At 41.9% G+C, this 16,821-nt stretch overlaps 1 protein-coding gene and 1 long non-coding RNA gene across 22 annotated transcripts in view; one reads left to right on the top strand and one right to left on the bottom strand.

Annotated features, from left to right (window-relative positions):
• RP1 (RP1 axonemal microtubule associated) overlaps positions 1–16,821 on the top strand; it is a 439,962-nt gene that overhangs the window by 109,076 nt on the left and 314,065 nt on the right. The gene's annotated exons all lie outside the window — the stretch shown is intronic.
• LOC138915524 (uncharacterized) overlaps positions 1–16,821 on the bottom strand; it is a 43,354-nt gene that overhangs the window by 12,309 nt on the left and 14,224 nt on the right. The gene's annotated exons all lie outside the window — the stretch shown is intronic.

The raw sequence follows: 16,821 nt of genomic DNA, 5'->3' as shown, positions 1-16,821 counted from the left end.
AATAATTTTTAGTCTTGGTTGCTGTGGGGAAGGTGAGTGAACTTATTTTCCTTGCGGGGGCATTTCTGCCAATGTTTCTAAGATATTCTAGCTTTCAGAGGTTGTGTGGACAACTTCCTCAAGTTCGAGAGCCTGTGGGCCATGCACAGGTCCTGGGACTTCATCTTTAAAGCACTGGGGCACCACTGGAGGGTGTTTGGCAGAGGACTATTATGAACAGTCTTAGTCTTTAGAAATAATAGCTGACATGTATTAACTATGGAGGCAAACAGGAGACCGGTTCACAGGGGGCCGGGCCAGAAGGGTGCCTGAGGGCTAGTTAGGAGGCTATCGAGACACTGTGATATGGGATGACTCCTATGGACCAAGAAGAGCTAGATCAAAGAACAGGAAAAGAATATGCACAGCATGAGATGGAGAGGGGATGTATTTAGGGACTTAGCCCCCTAATGGGAGAAGGAGGAGTTTAACATGGGTCCGTGGTTTCAAACTTGAGTGACATTAATTTCGCATATTCTTGTGACTGTAATTTTTCATGTTCAATTCAATTAGTAGCATTCAATTGCAAACATATTCTTAGTCTGCAGAACAGGTAAATTGAGAGGCGAAGCTTCGGGGGCATCATGGCAAGAACACAGGATGTGGAATCAGAGAGGGTGGGTCTGAGCTGGAAGCCAGCTCTTCCCGGGTGTGTACCTACAGATAAGTGCCTCAGAGCTCCTCACACGGTAAACTGAAGTGCTGCATGAATGTTAGTTATTACCTTAGATTTTTTTCTCACAGGTTGAAGCAAAAGTTTGTTTTTATTTCAACTTAGTCACTACCTGTCTGACTGCTGTGGACCTGGAAGGAGCATTAGGGATCCACCGAGTCTGTCTGGCTCATTTCAGATGTGAGACAGGCCAGGAGTCTTAGAGTAGGTGCTGGAAGAGTGCTGGCAGGAAGCCCCCCTCCTAACACTCTGCTGTGTTCACTGTGCACACTCCCCAAATGGGAAGAACGTCGCTGGTCCCCAAGGTTTCTGCGTGGAGGCAGTATTGCATAGTGGTTCAGAATGCCTGCATCAAATCCTTCACCCTGTGCGAGTTCTTTCACCTCTTCCCTCCTGTTTCCACGTCTGTAAATTGCGAATGAGAATGGTAGGACTGTGGAAAGCCACCACATACAGTGCTCAGCACCCAATATATAAACAAATAGATATTATTTGCTTGGGTCTGACATGCTGATGTTGTCCAATTGAGGAGCCCCACACAGCCTTTGGCACATTTGGTGACATCTCTACGTAGGTGGCATTCAGTGGCTTCACATGGGGCTAGAAGTGGAGCCTCCATCTGGGGATGTAGGCACGTGGCTGGCTCTGGTACTCCTCTCAGCATTGGAGGGCTACCTGGGGGCCTCAGGAGGTGTGACAAAGACTTTGGATGCTAAACATACCACAGCTGAGTAGGGGAGCACATTGCAGCGAAACTGTTTGAGTGGTGGGTTGTGTCACTGGATGAGCCACGTTACGCTAGAGACGTGGCTCCTGAGAAGAGGGGTCTGTCAGTCTGGCCAAACAGACTGAAAACTGAATCTAGCAAAAGCTTCCACTATTAAAGCTTCTTAATAAATCACCAACCTCCTTATCTCATTTGGTATCTTTGAAATTAATGGTATAATACTTTCCTAAGAAGATGCTATGAAATCACTTTCTTCCTTATGGCCAGCCGGAATTTATATACTTAAAATTTTTAATGTAGATTCTGAGTAAACTCAGTGATTGTTTTAATTACTTGCCATCAGCACCATAGCAAGAGGTGTTTAGTTTCTGTTTATATTTACTTTATTTAGTATCTTAGAATCATTTAATGGCAACACAACATAAAAGCCAAACATCACCTTAGAAACTTGTAAACATGATGAAGACCTGAGCACTACCACAGATGAAGGATTCCTTCAGTCCAAGGAAATGCTAGAGAATTTGGCAGGCAAGACTCAGCTCAAGTTGTATAGAGAGTAAAAGTACAGATGGTCAGCTTATAAAGAAACAGGTTGTGGCATTTCAGGTGATTAAATGACAGAGTGTGTAAACTCTGGCCATTGGATTGTTTTGTTCCAAATTGACTGACTTTGTCACAAAAGAATTTCCGTAACATCAAACAGAAAAAAGATCAATAACAAATATCATTGCTAGAACATTCTATGAATAAAGTTCTGCTTTCTAGGCATGGTTGGTGAATACCATATTCCAACTAATTATTTCTCCTGATAACAAATGAATTAATACCATGATATCATACATACAAGAACTATACTCAGATAATGGAAATACACTCAAATATAAATGAAAATAATTTTTGTTTTTCTTTGAGAAGGTATTTCAAATCTTTATAGCATTTAGGGACGTTAATATAAATATCACTTATCACAACAAAGTACCGTAGCTACAGAAGCTATATGAGATTGGCTGTCAAATGAATGGATGGTCCCCAACTTGCCTAGAGAAAGATGAGGTCCTAATAGTTAATATTAAGTAATTTAAAATGAATCTTCCTGAAAAACTCAGCAGGTTTTCTATTACTCAAATGATTCAAAACTCAGAATTTCAAATTTCTTGTCTTAGGTATGTTCATATGTGAAACTAGTAAATATGGGTATAACATTTTTCATTAAGAAAATGAAGACTGATTGATGATTGATTTTTATTAAAAAATTGCTTATTCACATTTGAAGTTACCTGATGTTTCAGAGAAGGCACCTGTGACAAGTATATTGAAATGATAACATTAGTCTTTGCTATATAAACCAGTCTCTGGAATAAAAGAAATATTTTTAGTAACATTAGGGTTGATGATGTATTACTATGAATTTATAATTATCTGATTTCAATATTAATTCATCAAAAAAGAATTTTCATAGATGCTTTTTCGGATGGCATCGTCTTCAACACAGAAGAGAGAAGCAGTTTTCCAAAAGTCTTTGAAGGTCCCCAAGGAAGTTCTGTGTAAAGAACACGGGTCCAGGCAAACACCTTCTATTTCTCCAGGTTTTGTCCTGAATGAGTGATGCAGGTACTGGTCAACCAGGCAGGCCATGGAGGCACCCTTTATTGAGGTCCCTGGTGGGCCCAAGTCCTGTAACACTCAAGATGTCACAGTAGCAACTGTGGTCTTTTCCCTTAAGTCCACACCCTCTTATCTGCCCCTTAAGTTTTACCACTCCAATAGGGAGGAAAACAGTATTCCCTGAAAGCCCAGAGCAGAAGGGGCAGTGCTCGGAGTTGGCTCTGACTGCTACATGGCTTCCTAAGGAGACTGGAAGTTGGCAACAGGCTGAGAGGGCCTCTTGTCCCCTCAGTCATACTGGAAAGCTGGATTTCTGAGTGTGCTGGCTTGTTAGCATGGGCGTCTCAAAGAGAACCATAGTGCAAGGGAGCATCATTTATCTCCCTGGGTTGGTTCTCCATTTTCATCTATGTGATACAGATAAAATACCTCTCTTGCAGGGTTTTTTGATATTTAAGAGCCCAGCACATTTTAAATGCCTTACAACTGTTATCTGTTATTACTATTATTTTGATACCCAAATCTTCAAACTTGGCCCCAAGGCCCATACATTTATCTAACAAATGGAAATAGCAGAAAGGACTAATCTGTAAGCAGCAATATCAGCTATTTCATTAGAAATGTGAGTAAACTCATCCCAGAAGGAGCTACCTCAACGTATATTGATGAGTTAGACTTGGTTGCCCACGGCTTTTCCTCACAGAAATAAGGACTCTCCCTAGAACACCCCAGGGCAGGTCTCCTGTGGGTGGGGCTGGGCAGCTTCCCTCCCTGTTCTGGTATTGGACATCAGGAATGTCAAGGCTGGTGAGCACAGGGAACAAGACCTATTGGAGAGATTTATGGCAGTGGTCTTCAAACTCTGGAGGCCTGTTTTCTTAATGTAGACTTTTTTACTAGAAGGAATTCCATACTTTGGTCATTATAGGGTCTGATGATGACATTAAAGTGAATGTCATCATTTCTGGAGTGCCTGGCGGTGTCAGGCACCTGGCATGTTTTATGGCAGAAGGGTGGGACATGGACTCTGGAGCCAGGCCCAGCCTGGGTTTGAAACCTAGATCTATTCCTTCATAGCAGAAACATGGGCAAGTTACCTAAGCTCTCTAAGATATAGTTTCCTTCTTGAGAAAACAGGGAGAGTAGTAGCACTGACCTTGGAAGGTTGGTGTGAAAATAATAAGGATTGCTCAGTAAGTGTTGCTGTCACTATCTCATGTCACTGTCATGAAATCTTGGTGGTCATTGTGTTAGCTCCACTTCACAGACCATGAAACCAGGCTCAGAGACTCAGCTAAACTCAGTAGCACTCGTTGAGTAAGTGGAGGGGTTTGCTTTGGGTTAAAGGAAAATTGCAGCCACTTCCACTTTGAACCTTACAATTCTGTTTTTCTCTAGTTACCAACACCATCAGTTTTGAGCAAGCCAATTTTATTTGACTTGAGGCCCAAAAGAGCTGACCAATTCCTTGTGATGTGAGCTGCTGTGCATTTTCTAGTCCAGCCTCTTTGAGGAGGCAAAGCACTCTGTGAGAAGCCAGCAGAGCTTGCAAGGTTGTTGATTCCTCTAACGTGTGGCTTATTATCTGCAGGACCAGCAGGAAGGGGACATGGGGAAATCTCCAGCTTCTCAAGAGGAAGCTGTTAACAGACATTAGTGTGTCAGTTGGATGGGATTTGCAGGTGGCAGAGAATTTCTATAGACTATGAGTTGTTAGGTGTGTCTTGGAAAGAAGAGTGAGTACTGATCCACTCAGCGTGTGAGGTCCTAGGAAGACTGCAGTGTACAAAACAGAGGGGCCCGCTCATAGAGATGATCTGCAAGCAGCTAAAATCCGAACAGGCCCAAAGCCCTTATACAGGTCCATTAGCTTGTAGGGACTCTGCCCAGATGTCAGGGTTGCTTCATTCTTCCCTGATACGGGCATGAGAGAGAATTCACAAAGTCCATCAACAAAATACATGTGGTTAAGGGCTTGAGAGAAACACAGCCCTTAACCCTTATTCTCTGGGGCCACGGACCTGGGTTTAGAGGGCTCTGGGTTGTTCAAGGCCTTGTGTCTTGTCAGGTGGACACTTTGTTTATTAGTGTGCTAGAGCTTCTTAACTAAGCACCATAGACTGGGTGATGTAAGGCACAGAAATTTATTGTCTCATAGTTCTAGAGACTAGAAGTCCAAGATCAAGGTGTCAGCAGGGTGGGTTCCTTCTGCGGGCTGTGAGGGAGAATGTGTTTCACGCCTGGGGTTTGCCGGCAGTATTTGGTGTTCCTTGGCTTGTAGAAGCATCACCCTAATCTCTGCCACTACCTTTGCATGGCAGTCTTCCTGTGTGTGTCTTTATCCAAGTTTCCCCTTTTTATAAGAAAACCAGTCAAATTGGACTAGGGCCCCCAACCCCCTCACTCCAGTATGACCTCTTCTTGACTAATTACATCTGCAACAACCCTTTTTCCAAACAAGGTCACGTTCTGAGGAACTGTGAAGGTTAGGCCTTCAATGTATCAATTTGGGGATGGGACACAATTCAACACTTCATGCAATCCCTTTTCCTAACAATAGTCTTTACCTCCTCTCAAACTTAATCAATGTGTTCCCCAGGTAGAGAGGGAGCCGGGAACACTTAAATCCCTGCTTCAGAAAGCAGTGAGCTCACCCTAAGCTCTCCTAGAGGTAGGTCAGGATGCTAAAGTTTAATAGACCCTATGCGTTCCTCCTTCCAAATCACCCAAAGGAAAGCTCACATTTGCAGCGTGTGCTCTCTGAGGAGTGAAGGACCTGGCAAGGCAAAGCCCCACCCCTCTCATTTCCTTCTTGGCCTTGGGGAAAGACTGGCCAGAGCAGGTGATAGTCAGATTAAAGCTGTTCAATTTCCGAATCTCCACCTGGTGGCTGCCTATTAGAGCCTTTCTTCTTAAGAGCTGTCTTAATTCAGTTAGTTACTTTGCTCCTATGTGAAGTGTGGTTTTGTAACCTGAAACGGTCCCAAGAGAGCTGTAGTGGGTTGGCCGTAAAAAGAGCCACAGCAGAGCTCAGAGCTGCTTCAGTCTCTCCAGACCCTGGGCCTCCACCCCACTTGTTTGAAAGTGAAATAAAGGGAAGAGAGAAGAGATTTAATGCTGGTAAATTGTATACAAAGGGTTCAAACCAGCAACTATTACAAGCCACAGAAACAAAACAACCTTACAGGGCAGGTAAAGTGTGCTGAATTAGATATAACTAATGGAGTAGGAGGGTTCTCAGAGCCTGAGGTGCACTGTGGGGAGCGTCGGCTGAGGTAAGTGTTGGAGGGGAGACACTTAGAGGCTTGCTCCCACCCTAGCAGGAGGCCAGGGGAAAATGGAGCTTACCAGTCCGCATGCAAGTCTTGGCTGCAGCTCCAGGCTCCCCCTCAGCCCTGGAGGTTCCCTGAATTTCTTACAGTGGATCTGAATACTTAAATTATATCTCAAAAGGCAATCTGACTTTTGCTTCTCCAAAGACAAATCTTAAAGGAAAAACTCTTCATTATACGCAATTATTTTGTCTCTTACATCTAATGATTATTTGACATATTTTGTCAAACTTTTGTAAGTCGCAGAATGTACTATTGTTACTCATCAGTTAAGGTCTTTAGACATAGAGGGATGCCTACGCTTGGCAAAATGAGTAGAGAACTGCCATTATATTTTGGTAAAAGGGGCAATTTAATAGGGCATCAATATCTAAGCAATTTTTTATAGATCCAAATGCCTTTCAGGAAACTACAAAAGGCTTCATTTTTTACCACATAATTCACAGCTTATCAAGGTCATAGGCATTTCACTTATTATCAAGAGACTTCCTGAGGAAAACTAAAAATATAGGCATGCAGGCTTCCAGAACTTTACTTTTAATAGGTGGGATGGAGAAGGAAAAATGTTCCTACTGGTTTTGAGGTAATTATTTTCAGCGTAATGGTCTTTGAATGCAGTAAGCAATGGGAGGCTAGACCTCACTTTGTAGATTCAGGAAAAAAAATCACTCTGTGTGGGAGAAGAATCTATTATAAGGTCATGGATTTGAAAATGTTTCACAAAATTGTGGGGTCCTCTGAGGCATTTCTGTAAACTATTTAGAAGAAGTGTTTGTGGTTTGTGTTATCTACTTGTGGTTGCTTCATTCAATCAGGCATTGCCCAAATACCTAAACTATTGATTTTCTTGTCTGTATGTGTGTGCTGGTGGTGGGGAGGTGGAGGGAGATTTGTTTCTAGCCTGATGCCTGGCACATAGTAGCTGCTTCTCTCAGATAATTCTGGCTGCACAAAATTGAAACATAAAAAAATAGACTTAAATATATTTCATATTAAAAAATGTGAATATACACTCCAGGACTGGTATGGTGGATCTACAATGCTGAGATCCAGAATTATGCCATCTTTTCACTCTGCTGTGACTGGCTACCATTCCCAAGGTCCCCTTGGGTCTCAGATTACTGCTGGCGCTCCAGCCATTGAACCATATTCTAGGATGGAGAGGGGAAAGGTGGGAAAAAAAGAACCTCTCCCTATTCAGGAGTCTTCATGAAAGAAGCATACAACACTACCGCTTCCAGCACAGTGGATGGATCAATGACATGGTCACAGATGGCTGCAGCCAAGACTGGGAAATGTGCTTGGCTAAAAAACAGCTAGAATCCTCTTATTAAAAAGAGAGGAAGGGGCTGTCCCCGTGGCCAAGTGGTTGAGTTCACGTGCTCCGCTGTGGCAGCCTGGGGTTTCACTGGTTCGGATCCTGGGTGCGGACATGGCACTGCTCATCAGGCCATGTTGAGGCGGTGTCCCATATGCCACAACTAGAAGGACCTGCAGCTAGGATATACAATTATGTACCGGGGGGGATGTGGGGAGATAAAGCAGGAAAAAAAAAAAAAAGAAAGAAAGGAAGGGGCTGGCTCAGTGGTACAGTGGTTAAGTTCACATGTTCTGCTTCAGTGGCCCTGGGTTCACCAGTTTGGATCCTGGGTGTGGACCTAGCACTGCTCATCAAGCCATGCTGAGGCAATGTCTCACATAGCAGAACTAGAAGGACCTACAACTAGAATATACAACTATGTGCTGAGACTTTGGCGAGAAGAAGAAAACAGATAAAAAGATTGGCAACAGATGTTAGCTCAGGGCCAATCTTAAAAAAAAAAGAAGGAAAGAATGGATTTTGAGGTAATAGCTAGCAATCCCTGCTAGACAGCTCAAAAAATACTTGTTGATTGATTTGGATCAATTGGCCAGAAGTGGTGTACATAAGATATTTTGGCGATTGATATTCTCTTATGAAAAACTGGGTAGGAAGCTTCCGTACCTCACAGTGTAATAAAAGCATGGGACTTTGGAGAGAGAATGCTTGGGCTGAACACATCTTGGGCTGACCTTGACTTACTGTGGGCAAGCACGTTAAAACCCTTGTATGCTTTATCCTTCAGGAAGTTGAGTGTGAACATGAATAGTGTGAGACAAATGCTTTCAAGTTCCCTAAGATGAAAATCAAGTACTCGATGAGAGCATCTGAAGACCACTCCAGTTTCCTCCGCAGAGTCAACACATGGGACGAAATCTAGGGAAGACTCCCATTTCCTCATGAATTTGGAAATCACTGACATCATATGTAGCTCTACCACTTAGTCTCTGTGTGACTGAGGATAAGTTATTTAATAGCGCTAAGCCCTGGTTTCTTCATGTTTAAAATAGGAATAATAAAAGTCTCTATTTTCCACGGCTGCTGGGAGGATTAAGAAAAAAATGAATGTAGAGAGCTTTGCTCAGTGCCTGGCACATACTAAGTACTCAATAAGTATTAATTGTAATTATTAATAATGCAAAGAGCAGAACAAAATCTTAAAAGTTATGTGGAAAATCCAGTATTGGAAATGCCTTTATTCCTGAGTTGTCTTAAGGGCAGGAAGAGGAAAACTGGTGTCACCATATTAATCCCCGCAGAATGTTGTCATCATTTTTCAGAAACTGATTTAATGAGTCTTTAGTGTTCTGTGTGTCTTTCCTTTTGTACAGTTTGAAGTATTTGTCAAACTGTTCTTAGCTGTTTTCAAACAAATAAGCAAGCACACAGAAGACACTTTCTCACAGGAACCCAATGACCAAAACGTGTTGCAAAGGAAAGCTGGTTTTGCAGTCTAGATTAAATACCACATGCTTATTCATAATTTCTGTTTTCAGCTTGCTAGACTCCATTTTTACATAGAAAACAGAAAGAATGCCATTCCCAACAGAAATCTAAATATAACTAAAGGTTGGAAGTGACTCATAATGTGAGTCGAAGCTTGGGTTCCTTTGAAACTTGTGTTACTGCTGCTGCTATAAACATTACCTCTTCAGCTCCACGTGACCTTGACAGGCTGTGACTGGCAGCTGTCACCATATCACGTGGGACATGTTTGGTCCTTCATTTGCCAACCCTCCATTCTCCCCTTTCTGCCTGTCTTCTTCCCTTAGAGCAGGCGCAGACTATGTAAGCTCTGTGCTGGTCCTGCCTGGAACATGCACACGGCCCCCTCCCCCTCACCTTTCTTCGTTGGGATGCGAATGCCTCACCCTCATTCCTGTCTCCCTGTAAACCTCGTTTGCTCATGGAAGGCTCCTCTGGCCCACAGACTAGTCTAATTTTCCCAGGGCAGGCTCTGCATTTCCACAGCACACATGACACTTGTAATTTCTTGTTTAGAGCTGATCTTCCCTGGGAGACTTGCATTCTGGGTCACAGGGATTGTGTCTTCCTTTCAGGGCTGTGTCCCATGCCCAGCCTGGTGCCTGACACATAATAGGCGCTTAATGAATATTTGTTCATTGTCTGACAGATGTGGCCCCTTCCCTCCCATTACTGTGGACAGGTTCCCAGTGCCAGGCGTGCCTCGGCCTCTGTGCAGTCCACACCCACAGGGACCCGCACATGTTGGTCCAGCAGGGCCAGTGAGATCACTTAGTTCACCCCTCCTTTTTCAGATAAGGCAACGGTACTAGTTTGCTAGATCCACCAAATAAAGTGCCACAAACTGAGTGGTTTAGACAACAGAAATTTATTGTCTTACAGCTCGAGAGACTAGAATTTCAAGATCAAGGTGTCTGTAGGACTGGTTCCTTCTGAGGGCTGTGAGGGAAAGATCTGTTCCCCGCCTCTTGTGTGTGCTGGCAGTCTTCGGTGTTCCTCGGCTTGTAGAAGCATCACCCAGATCTCTGCCTTCATCTTCAGCTGGTGTCCTCCCTGAGGGCACATCAGTGTCCAAATTTCCCTTTTTATAAGAATACCAGTTATACTGGGATAGGGCCCACCCTAATGACCTCATTTTAACATGATCATCTGCAAAGAGCCTGCTTCCAAGTAAGGTCACATTCACAGGTACTGAGGGTTAGGACTTCAACATTTTAGGGGGGACACAATTCAGCCCTTAACAATGACTGAGTTAATAACACATTGCCCTCTCTGTTGAAAGTGATGCTACTTACCCACCAGTTTTAGAACATGGAGGTGGTGGTATTTTTCCAGGTCTAGTCTCATTTGTTGTCTTTTATGAACAAGAACCATAAGACAGAAGAAAACCTGGGTTATAAATTGGGAGGTTGGTTTGCTCAGGTAATGGAGTTTGTTTGCTAAGTCTGGAAAATTGTCCTCACATGGTGTTTTCGACTGACTGACTTTAGACCCACTTGGCTGCATATCCACCAAGAAGCACAGTCGCAGGAGTTCATTTATTCTTATGGATCAATAAACAATTATTTAGAGAAAGTGACTTTGTCAACAATTTAATTAAAGTCACCCAACCTTTGAAATTAGAAGTAATTCAAGTTTTGCCATATATTAGTTGTGTGGCCCTTGGCAAGTCACTTAATTGTCGGGACATCAGCGCACTATCTGTAAAATTCTGGCAGATTAGGTAACCTCTGAGGACTCTTCTGGCTAGAACCTTCTTTGGATCATGTGGTTCTTTTATTGTTGAAAGCAGAAAAATTCTCTAAGGAACTGGGCTGTGTAAGTAGACAAAGGAATCAATTGTTGAAGCACTTTTCCTATTCATTATCATCAGTAGATCCCAGGGGGTTCTAGCCTCACCACAGAAGAAACAGGTTTGGTCCTTCATCTGCTTTTATGTGCTCAGTGTCTACTCCTTGCAAGTGATGGACAGGCATGAGGACACATGCCTTATACCAACAGGGTACTGTTCCCCCAGCTCATCCTGGTGGTCACGCTCTGGCAGGTTTGCAGTGTCAGAATTCACGTGGGTTGAATGTGTCATTTTCATCCTCAAAATCCCAATTTTCCAAAGCGTTATTTATATAAGTGTCTGATAACATATTTAAGAACCAGATCAGAGTTCTTGTTACTTGTTACTTGTACAGCTGAGTCTTTGGGGTGTACACACTCATTCTTTATAATCTTGGCATAAAAACTCCTGCTAATAATAGCATCTTTACTATAAATAGAGATTTTTAGATGCCCTCTCCTTCTATTGTAATGCCTCCTACAATGCTCAATGTATCTTAGCCCTTTTTCTTTATTTTCTCATAAAACTGTGACCCTTGATTGTGGGGAGGATACAAAATAAACCAGATGTCTTAACCATGTTTAGATAAATCAGTCATCACCTTTTTTCCAAGAAAAATGAGGCATAGTGGCTTGAGTGGGGTGTAGACTCTACTTTCCATTCAGTCTCTCCAAAGCAAACAGAAAAAAGATGTAAACGTCTGCTAACTGTGCTGCGTCAGTTGTGTGGGCATTCAGTTTTAAGGACATGACCATCATTATTGTGAAAAGAGAGGGAGGTCAAACTGTCAGTGTTTTGTCTCATTTATTGTTAAGACCAAAAATAACCACCTCAGGAGAAAGAGAGTTGACTAATGAACTTACTTCTAGCTTAATGTTTGAGAGGAACAAACATTTTGATATGAATTTAGGGAGACAAGCTCTTAATACAGTAGCCGTTCCCTCAAATTTAAGAATGCTTACATTTACAGTCAAATAGTATGTGGTTCCAGAAGTTCCACTCAACATTATAATGAGGCAAGGAGTGGATTTGCAGCAACATAACAATCGAGTCAGTCATCAAAGTGTTTTATCCCAACATTTTATATTCTGCATTACATATCAGTCAGTAGGTTAAGTGTTGAGCGTAAGTATCATTTAAAACAAAACCACCTTATGAGATCGAAACTCCAACTTATACATGAAAAAAACATAACATGGGGAGGAGGGGTAAATAGTCTGCTCAGATTCATCCAAATAGGAAATAGTATACTCAGAATTCAAGCATGGAGCGGGACCATTTGACTCAAGCCCTGAGCTCTTTCTGAAATCTCTGGTGTCCTATTAATAGGGGCCTGATTTGTGCAAATGCTGCTGCCACACAGCTTTCCAGGTGTGAGAGTCAGATGAATACACTGGCTTTGTTCTGACAGTGATTGCTATGGCATCATTAATCTAAGCCAGGCAGGAAATGGTGGAGTTAGGAGAAGGACTAGAAATAGGCATTAAAGGGCATGCAGAGATGAGAGAAACAGTTCCTCAGAGTACTTTTTGGAGGATCCTGAAAGTACACACATTGTTATGATAAAAGGGAGAATAAAAATGCCATGAAAAAACCATGAAATAATGCTATTGGGAACCTAAGGAGGGAGAGATCCTGGTGTGCGAAAGCTGTTCCGAACTCAAATCCACATATGACTATTGAGGGTGGTGGGCTGTATCACTGGGTGAGAGGATGAAGAAAGACTCTACTAGAGGAAGGGGTACGTGTGATGGGCCTGAAGGATGGTTAGGGTTTTGGTAAGAAGAAATTAGGATGGGAGATGGCATTCCAAGCAGAGGGAATGATAAAAGAGGGATAAAAGTGGGAACTCCTTCTGTAGAGTAGCATTGCTTGGGACAAATATTGGGCAACAGCCCTAAGTTTGTAAGATTGAGATTTCAAACTTGGTCTCATGGCTCTCTGAGGAGTCTAGGAATGGGCTTCCATTGGTCTACAATTTTTATTTGAAACTTTGAGTATATGCCCATGTTTTAGTTATCTGTTGCTGCATAACAAACCACTCCAAAACTAATTAAAAAACTGACTTAAAAAAACAATTTATTATTTCTCATGATTTTACAATCTGGGCTGGCTCAGCCAGAAGCTAGAAATTTGCCCTAGAACTCCCTGGTGTTTGGGGCCCTGTGGCCTATTGTCAGGCCTGCTTCATGCTCAGTGCCTGCCCTCTTGTCAAGAATTTGAAGTAACAGGCAATCCCATCAAGGCGTTCCCTATCAAAGGACACCTTTGAGGACACTTGTGCAATTTACATTGAAATTTCCAATGCTGTCAAGTAAAGAACTTACACAAAAGAATGGACATCTTGAGGACCAGTTTGACTCAATGTAAGTAGGAACTTTCTTATATCTGCAGCTGTCTACCTAGGGCTTTGTCCTAAGCCAGTGAGTCCTCCACTTTTAGATGAACTGATGTAGTGGATGCAGAATTGTGACTCAGGGATTCTGCAAAGGCAGTTCCTTCACTCCAAGATTCTAGTAGACTAGACGATGGTCTTATGATGATTTGGAATCTAAGGTCCTTAATTCGTTGTCCCCTAATGTAACAAAGCTATTGAGATGGAGAAAAGCTGATGAGGTATCAGGAAAGAGAAGTGTACTCGAGAATTGGAAGCGTAGAAAATGTCCATTTCCATAGTACCACGATGAACTGGTGAGAGAGGAGTTCTTTCACACTCCAGGGGTGTGAGCAGAGAGAAGGAAGACACCACTTTCTCAATCACTCTTTGGTGCTTTAGAAAGTTCCCAGCCTATGTGCTATTTACATGTCCTAAGGAGAAAAAGAATGATTGAATATGTCAGACTCTTACCATTGATTAATGCTAATAGTCGGCCTTACAACAGCTGCTTGCTCAACAACTTCATTAGCAGCACAGAAGTGTTTCTACCTATTTTGCATTTCTTAATGGCAACCTAATTTACATCAGGCCTCTTCTCATGCTTTAAAGACATTCTTCAAAGGTATGTTAGATATCATAAAAGTCGTTGCCAGTTATGTTAAAAAAAATGATGCCACATAGGTCACAATGAAGAGATTCTACCCTACAGGTTCCCATTTGAATTTGGGATCAGAATGTAATTGATCATCTTTGTTACAAACATGTAACAGTTCTGGTCATATCCAACTGCAGGGCAAATGTTAGAAGTCTGGAAGTGAAAACACTGGGAAGTGATTTATTTCAGAGCAAAACTTAATCTCTTTCCACTTTTGGTCCAGAAATTCATGGGCTTTGTTTCCTAGATAAGACTCCCTATAGCACTGGCCCATAGGGATGTGGTGGTGAGGCAATCCTAGGTGTGGACAGTGTTATCAAGGGCCCAAGGTTAAATTTGATAGACATTTCTGAAAACTTGTCTTGATTAAATTCACTGATCAGAATATGTTTTAGATTTCTGTGTAGATTTCTTTCTAGTTGCTTTATTATTCTATAATTTTAAAAATGAAATGAAAAAATTTTTAAATAAGAGAAAACTATCTGAGTAAATGGGAAAAAATGGCCTATTTTTAGTGTAAAAATGTCAATCATTTTTATGTGACTTCCATGTAAGGGGGAAAATGTTACTCTCATTGTATTAAATAAAAAATAAATGCTAGAAAAAATGAATCTGCATTCAAAGTTTATAGTCTATTGGTTTTCTTTATATGAATAAATACTGTTTTGCGTATGCAATTTTGAGAATAACGTATTAAATTCACATTCCTTTCTTACATAGTATGTTATGGATCAGTCACATGTGTTATGAATTGCTTATTAATAATTACAGCTAATATGATTTCTTACCAGGTGCTATGCTGCTTTATCTCATTTAATCCTCAAAATAATACTATAAGATATATAACCTCCCCATATTGCAGATGGGGAAATGGAGGCTTAGACTGTATAATTACTCAGGACACACAGCTGGAAAGTATACAGGTGGGGCTCAAATCCAGGTGTGTCCATTGTCAAACCATGCATTTAATCAGTGTGCTCCACTGGCCTTTCACACAGTGCCTTGATAACCTCAGACTTGGATAAATTCCAGTGATGAGAAGTTTGGTAGACATTTTCATAAAGGAGAGGATGAAAGCATTATAAATATTTTCTAATTATAGAATGAGAAATGGCTCAGAGGAATCAACTTATTTCTTAAATAATTTTAGGTGACAGAAGTTAGTCAAAATTTTACAAAAACAATTCTGTATTTCATTTCTTTTACTTCTGATTTTTGCTCTAGAAGTGAAATATTTTAGAATTTCTCACAAGGGTTCCAGGATGATGTGGTACCTTTCAAATAAAAAGGTATTGTGGCTTCACAAAGTGAACTGCTGTGTTCCTTTGTCCAATTAATCAAAGGAAGGAGTCCTGCATTTGTTAAGGACAAGATGCTGTGCTAAGCAAGTTACTTCTTGTAATTCTCATAAGCACTGTGTGAGCTGAGTATTAGTGTAGCCATTCTTTTTTTTTTTTTGAGGAAGATTAGCCCTGAGCTAACATCTACAGCCAATTCTCCTCTTTTTTTGTTTTCTGCTGAGGAAGCCTAGCCTTGAGCTAACATCTGTGCCCACCTTCCTCTATTTTTTATATGTGGGACGCCTGCCACAGCATGGCTTGATGAGTGGTACATAGGTTCTGCACCTGAACCGGTGAACCCTCAGCCGCCAAAGCGGAACATGCAAATTTAACCACTGTGCCACTGGGCTGGCCCATAGTGTAGCCATTTTTTTCAGCTGAGGAAACAGTCTCAGGAAAGTGAAGTCCCTTAACAGAAGCTGTACATACTGTAAGCCGCAGGGCTGGGATTCCAACTCATGTCTGCCTTATGCTCTTCTTAGAAACAGATTTATTGTCCGTTGAAAAGTGAGGGAGATAAAATCATTTCCCAAAATAAGTAGATTCTTAATTAACCTTCCAATTCTTTTTGTTGCAATGCTTCATTCCTAAGGCTGGATATATAGTCAATATGAGTTCAATCCAAAATCTGCTGCAAGTTTGAAAAGCTCCATCGGTGTGTTGTTTTAAGAATTGCCGATCTAATCAACATAGCTTTTGTCTAGGAAACTGAAATCAGGGGCCTGAAACGTCCAGATTTTCACTTTGTGTTATCTCAGTAGACACACAGCTGCAAATCAGTAGCTAGAGCCAGGCTCCTTTGATGATTGTCAACATTTCCCTCCAAATGAGGGAGAAAACTAAGCAAACTGATGATGAGTCTAGTCAGCACATTTTACCTACAAAGATTCAAGAAGCTGAAACGTAGGGTCAATTCTGAAGGCCAAATGGCAGGAGGTATTAATGACTCACCTTCTTGGGTAGATCTGGTCCTCATTTGTCATTTTGGTTAATGAAGCCTTTTAGTATCTTGTGGCATTTCTCCACCCTTTGTGAGTCTGGGGCATTCGAGATTATTCAGTCAGCTGTAGGAATGAGTCCTAATATTCCTCTTAGCATCTGGGTCAGGGAGAAGATCTGGGTCAGGTCCTTTAAAACACCTGCTTCCATAGGTCTGGTCAGGCCCTGATTAAAAGCCTCAGATGACTCTAGGATCCCTGAAGCCGCCGTAGAATGGTCATCATTCTCAATGTGGTTGCTGAGCACCCGGAAATGCTGCTCCCTTGTCCCGCTTATTTCTCAGTCAGGGAAGCAAGATCTTTCCACTCCATTCTCTGGTCTTCCCCTGGCCTCTGACTCTAGGTTCCTCACTCCTGCGACTTAACTCCATTCATCAACCCCTTCCTCAAAATCAACTG

This window comes from Equus caballus, chromosome 9 (genome assembly GCF_041296265.1).
Source record: "Equus caballus isolate H_3958 breed thoroughbred chromosome 9, TB-T2T, whole genome shotgun sequence".
In the NCBI taxonomy this organism is placed as follows: domain Eukaryota; kingdom Metazoa; phylum Chordata; class Mammalia; order Perissodactyla; family Equidae; genus Equus; species Equus caballus.
The sequence above is the reverse complement of the archived record's forward strand: the minus strand, read 5'-3'. Positions and strand labels throughout refer to the sequence as shown.